We start from the raw sequence: 15,063 nt of genomic DNA, 5'->3' as shown, positions 1-15,063 counted from the left end.
TTTCAATTCAATTCAATTCAAAGTTTATTTCATTTTTCGACAAAACATATGTTTCACTTCTTTTGATAACAGAGAATAAGGTAAATAGAACAATCATAGTGAAATGAAAAGACTGTACAACAATACATTGAGGACCTATAGTGATAATCATAATTATTGTCCCCGCCGAACGAGTTCGAGCAGGGGACTATGAAACGGGCTCCGTACGTTTGTTTGTTTGTTTGTTTGGTTTATTTCTGCATTTTCTTTCTCCGAATACAATTGCAAATGAAAACAAAATGATACAGATACATACAAATCAATACAAAAAAAAAATTATTTGCGTAACAACATTCAGTCTGAAGTGGCATAATTATGAATCAAAATAACATATTAAGGCTTACTGTATCTAATAACAAAGGAGAAATCAATACAGGGGACCGTCATCATAAGCAGAGCTTGACGTGGATGAGGCCCTATCTGAATATGTGATACCAATGTAATACAACACCAATTATATATGTACTCATAAAACTCTTAATCTTAATACACAAAACACATTTTGCTACAGAAAAAAAAAACAGAAAAGAAAAATAGTGACTTGGCGCTTTAGAACAAGAAAAAAAAACAGCACGCAGCACCATTGACTGCTGCATGGTATAGTAGACAATAAAAGTGTAGGTGTGTGCGAGTGACAGTGCGTCGTGTGTGCAGGTGACAGTGCAAGGGAGAATAAAGGCTGTAGCATGCCTATTTTGGGGGTAAGGTATACGCTTTAATGAATGTATGCAATATCATTATCAAAGAAAGGATAGGAACGGGAGGGAATGAAAAAAAAACACTTTGCATGGATCAGGGCTTACTGAGACTTCAGAAAAAAAGAAGAAAAAGTACATTGATCAAAAACTACTAACTGGAAACATATTTCAATAATAAATACTTTTTTAAATGAGCTTTAAAGGAAAACAGTGAAGTACACTGTTTTAATTGATCAGGTAGGTTATTCCAGACATCGGGACCGTAATGTCTAATTGATTTCTGAGCTAAAACAATTTTGGGGTTTACAAGGTGAAAATCTGTCGAACGGCGAGTTGGATATGTGTGTATATTCGAATTTAAGTGAAAAATATTATGAAATAAAGAGGGAAGTTGATTTGTTGCATACTTGTACATAAATATACCTGTTTGTAAAATGTGGATGTCCTGAAGCTTCAAAGTATGCAAACGATGAAATAAAGGATCTGTATGAGATAAATATGTGGAATTAGTAATAATACGAATAGCACGCTTTTGGAGTAAATACAATGAATTCAGTTTAGTAATACTACAATTTCCCCATACAATATTTGAATACAATATATGAGGCAAAATTAAAGAATTATATAAAATAATCAGGGATCGTTCTGATAAGAGATCTTTCAACTTCCAGAGTACACCAATATTTCTTGATAGGGTCCTTTGTAAACAGGATATATGTTCGTTCCATGTTAAATGAGAATCGATTGTAATGCCTAAAAATCTAATAACCTGTTTCTCGCAAAGAGAAAACCCATCAATTGATATGTTGACATTAAGATCCTGTGAGTAGGGTTTTCTAAAATAAACGAAATTTGTCTTATTAACATTCAAAGATAACTTGTTTGATTTAAACCAATTCAATATATTCAATAATTCAGTGTTCAAACGATTAACAAGTGTCCCTATATCATAATCTGATGTAATAATGGATGTATCATCAGCAAAAAGTATAAAATTCAAAGATGGAGAAGAACCTATAATATCATTTATATAAATGTTAAACAACAGAGGCCCTAAAATGGAGCCTTGAGGTACCCCACATTTAATATCAAGTTTGTGTGATTCATAAGACTGAAAACTAACATACTGTTGACGGTTTTGCAAATAATTTATAATCCAGGGCAGAGCGTGACCTCGTATACCATACGTATTAAGTTTATGTATCAATACTTCATGGTCGATGGTGTCGAATGCTTTCGACAAATCCATGTATATACCTATAACAAGCTTTTTATCAGCAAAAGCTTCAATCATTTTATCACACATGTGAGCGATTGCATAGTCAGTAGAATATCCACTTCTAAATCCAAATTGATTGGGTATCAATAAATTATTGGTTTGTAAAAACTGATATAACCTTTTATACACAATTTTTTCAAGAACTTTGGATATACTTGGTAATAATGAAATTGGTCTATAATTACTCATTGATTTAAAGTCATCTTTTTTATGAATGGGAATAACTTTTGCAAGTTTGAATGAGTTCGGAAAAATGCCTGTTGAAAGAGACATATTAAATACGTGAGTTAGGGGGCTTGCAATGTAAAAGATTATTTGTTTCAATAAATGAACACTAAGACCATCATGCCCACTCGATTTAGTTGTTTTCAGATTCTGAACAATATTGATTATTTCATGGTCATTGGTAGGCGTGAGAAATAATGAATTTTCACAAGGATTGGGTAAATAATCAGTAAAATGTGTATTACATGAATTCATATTAGATGCTAAACTAGGACCAATATTTATAAAATAATCATTAAATGAATTGGCAATTGTGGTAAAATCAGTAATTTCCTCATTGTCAATGATGATAGAGTTGGTAGTTTCTTTTACCGTCTTTCCCATAAGAGCATTGACAGTTTTCCACAATGAAAAAAGATTATCCTTATTTTTTTCTATATTAGTTGAATAATACAATTTTCGGGACAATCTTATTACTGATGTTAATTGATTTCTATATTTCCGGTATTTCATAAATGAGTTATTACTTTGATTCTTTATTGCTTGCTTATATAACTTATTACGGGTTGATATAGACCGCATAATACCTTTGGTAATCCAGGGTTGTCTATTTTTCTTTAAAGGTTTCCGTTTAACCAAAGGAATATTTCTCTGATAATAATACAATAATCTGCTGATAAATTTTTCATAAGCAGTATCAGCATTGCTTTCATCAAATACATCGTCCCATTCTTCCTGCGCTAAATCAAATATCAAAGAATTTATATTACTTTCTGTTTCCTTATAATACATTTGAGATTTTTCATTTTCAAAATATTGTTTTATTTTCAAAGAACTATTGTTGATGGTAAAAACAGGTAAATGATCGGATATATCATAATAAAATATACCATTTGTGAATTCTGTGTTTATTACATTTGAAAATATATTATCAATAAGAGTTTTTGATGTACTAGAAATTCTTGTTGGGTTGTTGATATGTGGTTGAAATGAGAAAGTTGCTAATAAACTTAGCAACTGCATTGTATGATTATCAGAATTATTTAAAAGATCAAAATTAAAATCTCCCATTATAAAAGTGTCTTTCTTTTCCTGAGAAATAATACTCAGAATTTGATCAAAACTTTCTAAAAAACAATCAATGTTATTTCTTGGGGACCTATATATATTACCTATTATTATATTTTTTGCTTTACTGTTCACAATTTCAACAAAAATATCTTCCGTACCCTCGATATGTAAGTCATGCCTGACTTTTATATCAATGTTATTTCTAATGTAGAAAGCAACCCCACCTCCCTTGCCTAAGTAACGATCAGAACGATACATTCGATAATGCTCTAAATTAAACATTGGTGGTGAATTTGTATTAAGCCAAGTTTCTGATATGCCAATTATACTAAATTGAAAATTTTGTAAAGAGGAAAGAAATGATTCTATGGAATCAAAATTCTTATTTAAACTTCTGGCATTGATGTGAAGAAGACTAAACAAATCCAAAAATGATTGAAATTTATTTTGTTTTATGAGTGCATTAAACTCGGCAGTTGTGTAATAAGTACTTTCGGAGTCATTCAAACTTTGATCATCAAAGATCATACCATGAGGGATCATTGTCGGTGTGGGGGTATGAGTAGAAATTGAAGGGTTGTGGGAAGAGGTTTGAGTGCAAGTGCAGGTGTCTGTGTGTGCATGTGCGCTGAGCGTGCGTGCGTGTGCATTCATCTTGAGTGTATGTGATAAAGAGTGAAGCGTCTAAATTATTTACTTGAAACTAGAGTCACCGTATACAGAACTAGAAAAATATGCAATGTCTGGAATATGCGGGAAGAATTAATGGGTAAAAAAAAAAAAAACCTACAACAGTATTTGGCAGTCTGCCAGGGGTACCAAAGTGGGTAATTATATACAGCAAATATTATCTAAATAATCACTTTTTATATATTTACGAGAAAAAAAAAACCAAAGTGATTGCGAAGAGAATCACGATACATACGAGTCTCATTGAACCCAGAGTGATTGAGCAAGAAGATGACAGGAGCAGTGACATTGGTGTATTGACCAAAATTTAAAAAAAAAAATCCAGCTGGTATAACAATCTCAGCTCTGGAGAGGTACAAAAAAAAAAATGGAATTTAGCAGTAAATAGCCTTGTGTGAAGTACTGAAATTATTGTGAGCTATTACGAAACCAAAGGAGCTAACAGTATACAACTTAATACGGTTAATGAACTTAGAGAAACTTGGTGGGCTTAAAGTCATTGGACAAGGGTCGTCGTACTGGACTAAAATTCCCGTGCATATTTTTTATTATCTTTCAAAAAAAAAATTATCAAATTTATGGCAGTTAAACCAAATCGGTGTTTGCAGCACCAGGGATAAAATAAACGCACTGACATATTCATGCAGAAACATGCTGTCTTTAAACACTGTGAAAGTGCTAGTTGTTTCATTACCCTCTTTTAATAGAGGGTCACACACACAAAAAAAGAAATGGAACAGAACCTGGCTGCACATACAGATGTATATTCGTATATAATGTGGAATGACGATCGAGTTGTCGCCTCAGGATTGGAATATTGCTATGTGGCATTGAACAACGTACTGAGTTGAATTCTCCAGGAAAACCCGGAAGACCAAGAGTCATTAACCGTAGGCTGGAAAATAATATAACACCTGACATGTTCGCATTACTTTGTGGTTCAACATTTGGCTAAATGGATGTTTGTGAATAGGTCTACCAGGATGGAATAGAATAGTAAGACACTCTCGTTCAAATGTCTTGACAATCTGAGCCTGGATAAACTTAATTGTAATGGAATTATAATGATTGATACGAAATAGGGACAGCCACAATGGGCAGTGCATACTGTGAAAATCCGAGTTGTCTCAATACTCTGTCATTTAGAGGGGCTCACGAGAACAATGAAACCATGCCGCATGCACTGGCGGGCGGTTTTGTGCAAAATGGGAATGACAAACGAGTTCTTGTCTGATGAATTGAAATAATAGAAGTATAGATGACTTAGTTAGTTGAATGCAAAACCTGGTCGAGCCAGTCATTGACCGTGGGCCAATAATAGAAGTACACACAGTATCTTGTCGGTCAGTGAAAAAAAAAAAATCTCTCAGATTAAATTCAGTTTATCTAAATAGATGTTTACCAAATACCATAGATGGAACAGAACACTGAACATTCTAACTGATGCATACTGTATCCAAGTGTGTGTGTCCGTCCGTGTGTCCGTCCGTCCGTGTGTCCGTCCGTGTGTGCGTCCGTGTGTGATCAAAATCTTCAATTTGCTACTTCTCTGTCATTTATGAGCCAATTTTGATTCTGTTTGCTTTATATGATAGCACTACATGGGAGCTTTGAAACTTCTACACAGAATTTCAGTCGTGACCTTTGACCTTGACCTTTGACCTATATTGTACATTTTGCTACAAAATGCTACTCCTTCGCCATTTCTAACCCGATTTCGATTCCGTTTGCTTTATGTGATGGCACTAGGTGAGGGCTTCAAAACTTCTACACAGAATTTTGACCTTTGACTTCTTTGACCTTTGACCTTGATTTTTGACCTGTATTGTACATTTTGCTACAAAATGCTACTCCTTCGCCATTTCTAACCCGATTTCAATTCCGTTTGCTTTATGTGATGGCACTAGGTGAGGGCTTCAAAACTTCTACACAGAATTTTGACCTTTGACTTCTTTGACCTTTGACCTTGATTTTTTGACCTATATTATACATTTTGCTACAAAATGCTACTCCTTCGCCATTTCTAACCCGATTTCGATTCCGTTTGCTTTATGTGATGGCACTAGGTGAGGGCTTCAACACTTCTACACAGAATTTTGACCTTTGACTTCTTTGACCTTTGACCTTGATTTTTTGACCTGTACATTTTGCTACAAAATGCTACTCCTTCGCCATTTCTAACCCGATTTCGATTCCGTTTGCTTTATGTGATGGCACTAGGTGAGGGCTTCAAAACTTCTACACAGAATTTTGACCTTTGACTTCTTTGACCTTTGACCTTGATTTTTTTACCTATATTGTACATTGGCTACAAAATGCTACTCCTTCACCATTTCTAACCGGATTTCGATTCCGTTTGCTTTATGTGATGGCACTAGGTGAGGGCTTCAAAACTTCTACACAGAATGTTGACCTTTGACTTCTTTGACCTTTGACCTTGATCTTTTGACCTATATAGTACATTTTGATACTAAATGCTACTTCCGGCGGGGACATATTTTACGCACCGCGTAATTTCTACTTTTCCTTGTTGTATAGTAAAAAAGAAACAGAAGTGATTAAAGTGAAGGAAATGTATAAATGGAGGAACCCACTAAAAAGACAGAGTTTGTAGTATAGTAGATGTAGGCCCCTCTGGAAAAGAACATCGATGGAAAGATAAATTGAATCATCGTAGATACAAAAAATAAGAAAGTTGAAGAAGTTTGCGGGACTTTGTGTATGCTTTAATTGTCGTTATGCTGTTTATATGCACGGCGGCTTGTTGGACCTCATAAGGGTTCAAACTTTTTAAAGTAAAAGATTAAAAAAACTAGAGAGGGGCCGTCAAAGGCGGCAGACCCACGCCTAAGTACAAAGTCGGGGTAAACATAATGTGCATTCGGTCATCTACCAGAATTCGGCCACTTAATTGCCAGTGTGCTTTATCACCAGCCAGTGAGTTCTACCAAAGATCGTACACTGAAGTGTACGATCTTTGGTTCTACAGTCACATCACACGCAAATCACATAATTACACATACGGTATTAACACTCATTCACGTACAGGAAAGTCCTTAAGTCTCCTCCAAAAATCCATCGAAAATCCCAAATTCCACCGTCAAAAGTGCAGAATCGGAACTTTTCCAAGCGCGCGCGAATTAAGTCCAGTTTTAAGAGTATTGTCTACGCGACGGGTCGCGGAAAAAGCGCTAAAAATCAAGAAATACGCCGTTTTCTTGCGGGATATTTTGATTATAGCAAGCCGAGAGTGTGATGATATCAAAGGTCGTATGAGTGTACGATCTTTGATGGTATCCACAAAAGCAAAAAAGAAAAACAAAATTTACGTACCCCCTAGGCAATTACCCCTATGATTAGTGTCTACGGGAATTATTCAATGCAAGGGTTGAATGCAAATGTCTACTGCACCAGTATTCGGCCACCAACGAGCGCCGCAACGTCCCCGGTGCAATTTTGCACCAACAGTGTAGAGCGCGATGCATTTTCAGCGGCCTTGCACACGCATTGACATTGAGCACGCATATCGTGCAGTGTGACTGCGACCGAGCAAAATGCTCCTCCAACGAAAAAAACAATCAATGTTAATTTGAAAAATCATCAAATACCAAAGGTCGTATGAGTGTACGATCTTTGATGGTATCCACAAAAGCAAAAAAGAAAAACAAAATTTACGTACCCCCTAGGCAATTACCCCTATGATTAGTGTCTACGGGAATTATTCAATGCAAGGGTTGAATGCAAATGTCTACTGCACCAGTATTCGGCCACCAACGAGCGCCGCAACGTCCCCGGTGCAATTTTGCACCAACAGTGTAGAGCGCGATGCATTTTCAGCGGCCTTGCACACGCATTGACATTGAGCACGCATATCGTGCAGTGTGACTGCGACCGAGCAAACTGCTCCTCCAACGAAAAAAACAATCAATGTTAATTTGAAAAATCATCAAAATACGGGCCAGTTTGTGATGACGGAGAACGAACTTTCATAAATCTAGAAGGACATAGTCCCTCAAATAGGCCTAAACGTAAATTTCGGAATTCTTACGAACATTTGAGCAGCGAAGTCGGATCGTTGGGGAGTTTATGTCTTCGTATGGTAGCGGAAAATCGGAAAGTGAGAAACGGGAAATTTTCGGAATGGTCACTATACCATGGGGTCAAAACTTCAAGGTCACACAGAATTTGCAAGGGTCAACCGATTATCACCAAAATCTAATCGATTCTTTCCTGTCATTATCCAAACATTCCCTGAACATTTCGTGCAAATCCGTTTACCCGTTCTCTTGTTATCTTGTACACAAACAAACAAACAAACAAACAAACAAACAAACATACAAACAAACAAACAAACAAACAAACAAACAAACAAAAAAACAAACAAACAAACAAACAAACAAACAAACAAACATACGGAACCCTTTACATAACCCCCTGCCGATTTTCATCGGCGTGGGTAATTAGTATCTATTGCCGAACTAGCTCTACGTAGGCCTGCGCATGTCAGAAATCACTGGTTTCCTCGCATATGGGTTCTTTGGCAAGATATGCATTACACACAGACGCGGTTCCAGTTCCAGTACTGTACTCGGTTACTTGCTTGCTGGCGATAGCTTGACTGGCGGGCGGACGGCGTGCCGAGGCGCCGGGCGCGCAGGCTGGGATTGCGACTGCTGTCTAGGGTGTTTGCGTGGAGCAGTCGCGTAAGCAGTGCGTGCCGATCGTGAATTTCATGCAAGGAAAAGACCATAATTACATGAAAGAAACGCAACTAAATGTTAGAGAAAGTTAGCAGTTAACAGACAAACATTTGTGACAAGACCCCAGCTAGACTAGGAAAGCGTGACAGTCATCTTTCTTCTGTAAATTGCCTTACAATTGAGTCTACCTAAACTGTTTCTACTTAAAGTTGACATTTATTACCTGTTAAGTTAATCATAGATTTGGAGCGGTTGAGAAAACTTATGTGTTGATTTTTTAGGAAGTTGGAGTTGATGTCAACCCTGGGTGTCTTGATAAGACGGACTTCAAGTGGATTTGGGAGTTAATCATAGATTAAGTGGACTTAGAGTTGATTTGAGAGGTTAATCATAGATTATTTTGACTTAACGTTAAATTTATCTTTTGATAAAACAGGGCCCAGATATGTATATGTATTATACATACATATATGGGTGAGAATTTTGAACGATGTACAATTGCCAATTTTCGTACCTTATGACATTCTTTCCCTTAGAACACGCCAGGATGATCTAAGAAACCAGATTTTTTCATGTCATCTCAAAGATTGGTAAATTTCCTTTCAGGAAATATATGGTTTGGTTGACTTTTCCCTGATATTTTTCATTTCACAAGGACTTAAAGGGTAAAAATACGGTAAAAACGCTATTTTCACAATAATTTTTGTTTTTCAAACTAACGATGTGCATTTTTAATGGTACGTGGCATCAAATATCTGACCATGTTCTGGATCTGACATATCATGGGTATGTACAACAAAATTATAAGAACTTTATGAGCACGTACAAAATTACAGAGAACAATTGAAATATCAAAGTCCTAAACAGACGAACGTCCGTGATGCTTTTATTTCTATCGCTGCTGCAAATTCTACTTTGTTGTCCCAACTGTAACGTATACGAAAATTTGGTGTTCCACCTAATGAACATATCCTGCAAAAATTGTACGTCTGCTGGCTGTACATGGGACGTAATATTCTTTTATGCAAAATTATACTCAGTTTTCGTCACGGACGTGCTTCCGCTATTTTCTAATAAAGATCGTAGCCCATGAAACGTTATTGGCGATATTGTTCTGAGTCGTAATCAACTAAGATCTAGCAACACGATAATATGTTTGTTTTGAGTTTCTGTCCATCCTTTGTCAAATAGGAACCGAAATTGTATATTTAGACGAACCTCCAAGAAAAAAAGAACGTCCGTGATGATTAAAACATTTTCGAGTGGGACACCATCTTGCTTTGATGGCGAGGGTGCATTTTACCTTTGGCTCTCTTGCCGAGGAGCTGCATACCATTTTTGGAGCGGACTGAGGTTCGTCCGCAGTTTTCGGACCATGCAATTCACCAAAAACCAAGCAAATAATTGATATTTTCTCTGAAAATTCACCTCCTGACCCCCCTCTGAGCAATACATATGTTGTAAGGATGTCAAATTTCTTATAATTTGCATGGACAATACCTTTTCAACTTTTTGAAAGAGTTAGGAAGGCTAGGTACTCTCTGCCGATTAGTTATCCGTCCTGGAACATGACCCTAGTAGTAGAACGAACGTCCGTGATAATTCCAGAGAACGTCCGTGACGTATGCAATCCCTCCGATAGGGATAACTTGTCCCGAAAGTGTCCTGTATTCTTTAAAACTTTTGGCTCGAATAGCGACAAATAAAGTTTTACAAAGTAAACAATGAGTTTAGAGCAGTAGTTTCAGAATTTTTAAGGCATTATGTGATCATGATGAACAAACAATTGAAAATTTACTCACAATTTTACGCTTGCTTTCCCTCTAATTATACAAAAACAGCTAAACACTTAAAACAAAGTTATGGGAAAATGGAATTTTGCGTAATCTGTAATTTCTGTGCGTTTAAATTTCTTTCTAATGAGGTTCTGGAGACAATTTGTACTGTTACAGGTTCTGAAAGTTTCGCTCACGGACGTTCTGACCGAGAAAGGAAATTTCTGACAATTACAAATATATCACTGCACATAAGATTAAAGTTAGTTGAAAATATTACCAAATGACCGAGCCGCTCATACCCGAAAGTGAATAGCGTTCAGCACTCAATTTACCTGTAATAACAAACGGAAAACGTTTTTTTCACGGATGTTCGTTGGTTGAATAAGTCAATGGATTACATAGTAGGAGAAAGAGGATCAGTGCCACTTTTTAGTGACAGGTGCTCTAAGTGTTTATCTTTTGAGTATGGTAGCTGCCGTCTCAAACAGAACACATCCAGTTTTGGTCTCCATAACGGACGTTCGCTGTAATTGTCATGACATTAAATGCCTTAATTCATTCTTATTTTTCTCTTCATGACGATTTTTCTCTCATTCCCTCAATAGCCTGAACATGCTGCGACCAAACAGAAAACAAAAACAAAACAAAACAAACCAAAACAAATCCGAAAAGTGCTACGCAATCACATTCGGGATAATGACGGAAGAAGTCCGTAATGAGCATGTGTTGAATAAGAAACAAAAAAGTTTCAAAAGGACGTGGAAGCAGTTGAATGAAAATGACTGAGAAACGGAGAAGGGATCGAGCTCCAACACACAGAGAAAAGAATTGCCAGTGCACTCCCGTTATACCAAATTCCTCTGGAGAAGTTTTTGTTTGTTTGTTTATGTTTTTTATTCATCGAAATGCCGTCACAAGCGAACAAAAATCATGCAGTATACAATTATTGTCTGATGAAAACACACAAATCCCCCGCTTATCATCACATGGTGTTGTTTTATACTCATCAATGAAAAGCAATATTCATTTGTATTTTTTTCCAAGATTTTTTTTTTATTTTACATTTAAGAGACAGAGAGATCGTCAGTTTGTTTGTGCTTTTGTGCTTAATTTGAAAACACATGTTAAAAAAAGTAATGATTAAGAATAGGTTTAAGGTTGCACTTTGATACGTTCGCTCTTCCAAAGATTCGTTACTCCGATGTCCAAAGGTTTGTTATTCCAAAATGAAAAAAAAAATTGTAGTTAATTCAGGAGGTTTGTTATTAGAAATGTTCTTCGAAAAATAGATATTAAGGATCATTATTTTAGGTCCGTCCTTCTAAAAGTGGAATGGGCCTGATATTCGTTTAGGTGAAAACGGTTATTATGAGGGTTTGAAAGTGGAGGATTTTAGTTGTTAACTTGTTTCTCCACATTTGGGTAAGCGAACGTAAGTTTTCATGTTCCAATTGATAAGCCTTTCGGATAACCTTCGGAGATTCCTATCATTTACCGAATAAAAAAGTTTCATAATTATACGAACTCTATCAATTTTCGTATTGACAAACTGTATGAATAACGAGCCTCCCAAATGACGCGCTACAAAAGGTTTGTTATAACAAACCATATTGTATAATATCGAAGTCACAAACATCCATCCAAGATATATGGACTTATTGTGTCTTGTTATGACGTAACTTCGCAGTATCGAACCTATTACCATTTCTGACTAATATAATAACACAATTTTTTCTCGGTAACAGTGTGTTACACAAGGAGCAAACACAGAGGGATTTCTTCCTAACGTATTCGTTTGCCCTCCCCAGCTAAACTTCGTATTTCTATAACGGAGCACATTTCTGTTGTTTTTCTATATCAATTCTTTGTCATAATTTTAGCTGTGACCATGTTCGTTATATAAAAAGCAGAGTTTAGGACCTGAATATTTACTTCATAATAGCGAAATTTTGATAAATATATTAGTTCTCAAGGATGGACTACGTCACTGAGATTACACGTACGTTTGTACGTTCATTTACGAGAGATTGAAAAAAATGTTTTCTTTGATTCCTCAGTATGAGAAGATAAACAAGCTTATTATAATTGAGAATTGGTAATATCTATTCAGGATTTTGCAGAGGAGTTTGTTCTCGACATGAAATTGCTGTTTGGTGTGAATAGAATGCGTTTCCAACTCAAGAGAGCTGCATTGTTCAATATTTTGTTTGTTCCGAACGTCCGTGAGCTACATGCGAACCTCCGTGATGAAAACTATGCTATGTTTGTTGGGTTATAGAGACTGCCCAGATGAGATACATCTTTAAAAGGTATATTATTATTTGGGAGTGAGGATTAAAGTATAGGATAGTGAAATAAGAGGTGAAAATATTGAGTTTCTGTAAAATGCGCGTAAAGTGGAGAAAGTGTTTAGCGGAAGAGCAATATTTTCACAGAAATGACAAATTTAGTTAAATCATCAGTTGTCTACCATTACGTACAGGTTAAGAGTACAAGCTTAATATTCTGCAATTACGTACGCATGTCCCTTGAGATATTTCGTTAGGATTTTGAACTGAATCAGATCTTCGGAAACTATGTTAAATGGTATTCAAGTGTATGTGCACTACTATTCCTCACGGACGTTCACTGCTGTGGACATGGTAAACTTCAGCGGTGAATAAAAACTTGTTCCTCAGGGAAAATCCTAGTATAATTGGGTTCATATTAAAGCTTGAGTTATACTCTTTCAGGTAAGATGAATGATTTGGAGAATTTCCTACTTTTTAAATTTTGCCTTGTTTTGGCTCAATTGTACATCGTTCAAAATTCTGACCCATATACAAGTACATTACCATTTTCTTGATTTCACTTCATTTCATTTTTGAAGTGCATATCGCGCGCGTGTGCGTTTCGTGGGCTTGTACTCGGGCTTGTATGTGATGACTTTTGACGATCCTTTTTGATCGAGACCAAAATTTGGACGCGGAAATGAACTTCCTGACACCTTCGGCGACTTGTCCTGACGATGTCCTGAGGATGTCCCGCTTGTCCGGAACCCTTCCGCTCCTTCCGCACACGCTCCGGAAAGAATCCCGCGGTGTGGGGAAGCTTCCCGAATGAAAGCGGAAGACACCAGGAATGTTTTAGGACAGCGCGGAGCCGATGCGGATCAATATATGCAAGTGCCCGGAACCAATGCGGAAATTTTGTGATCCAGACACGAAAATGTCGACACTTTCCGCGAACGTCATGCCAATGAAACGCAAAATGAGCAAGAAGGGAGGCGAGGCCCCCATGCAAATATCCCCATCACAGGCACACCTTTCGTCTAGTGATGAAGAACAGGTAAATCTGAGGAATTTCCGGTCCCAGAAGGCAAAGAAGAAGGTAGTAGAGACTGTACCAAAAGCAACCGGAAAGAAGTGAAATCAGCCCCCTAACTTCCTAGTAAGTTTGTTTTGATTTGATCTTTTCAGAAATTATTTTTCATCTGGGTGACTTTCCTGGTTCCTATTACTAACTATAGTACATTTTCCTTTATTTTATTTTATTTGCAAACAAACTAGGTTGTCCCATGTGACAGCCCAGCTGAAAAATCACAAAAGTAGGTGGAAGTACACTCAGAAAAAAAAGCATAGAATTTTTGTCTAAATGTTACTGTATTATATAAACATGAACAAGTTGTTATTCATACGTAAATGCTTTATAATGTTACAACATATTAGAACAAAAGACAAATTCATCACACTAAAACACGTGTAAAAAGCATGAATTCAATTGCAAAGATATACTTGTGGTCTCATTACAATGTAATGACTTTGAAGCCCAAAATAACAATGAAAGCTAAAGATGATGGAGGAAAGTGAAGAATTTTCTGTCACTTCAAAATTAAAGTGAAATGAGAGAAAAAGCAATAAATCATGAACTCTAAAAAGTGTTAAATTTCTGTCTTTCTTTTGTTTTGTTTTTTGCTGAGTGTATATTATTTAAGTACACATTAAGCATCACAAATCATTTCAGAAATATTCTTTACCTGAGTGATTTTCGTAGTTGTTATTACCTAATAATTTTTTCTTCTCTTTTTGTTTTAGTTGCAAATAAACTCGATTGTCCAATTTGACAGCCCAGCTGAACCCCCCCCCCCCCAAAAAAAAAGTAAATTAAAGTAAGTTAAACATATTTCCCATTTTTACACTTCATTGACAATAGGCTAGTAAGCTCTAAGCATGAAAAAAAAATTCTCGGACTTGAAAATGTTCAAAAGTGATCAAAATAAGAGAGGGTTAGAGATGCACAAGGGTAAAAATCAGAGAAAGAAAAACAAATTTAATGATTAGGATCATTTTGGCATGCTCTACAGAAGTATCAGACAAAACATGTATATACTTCACGATGGATAAAACACAGGTCTAAAAAAAAGGAATGAAGAATATAATAAGTAACAAAACTGCAACAAAGTTCATGCTGTATTCACCAACGGTTTATTTCTTGTGAAGAAATAAATCGTTGGTGAATACAGCATGAACTTTGTTGCAGTTTTGTTACTTATCTTTTCATCTTGCCCACACGTGGATTACTTTATCAACATGACTTTATATACA

The sequence above is a fragment of the Diadema antillarum genome, unplaced genomic scaffold (assembly GCF_040938485.1).
Source record: "Diadema antillarum isolate AM-2024a unplaced genomic scaffold, OU_Dant_1.0 seq00000791_RagTag, whole genome shotgun sequence".
Lineage (NCBI taxonomy): Eukaryota > Metazoa > Echinodermata > Echinoidea > Diadematoida > Diadematidae > Diadema > Diadema antillarum.
The sequence above is the reverse complement of the archived record's forward strand: the minus strand, read 5'-3'. Positions refer to the sequence as shown.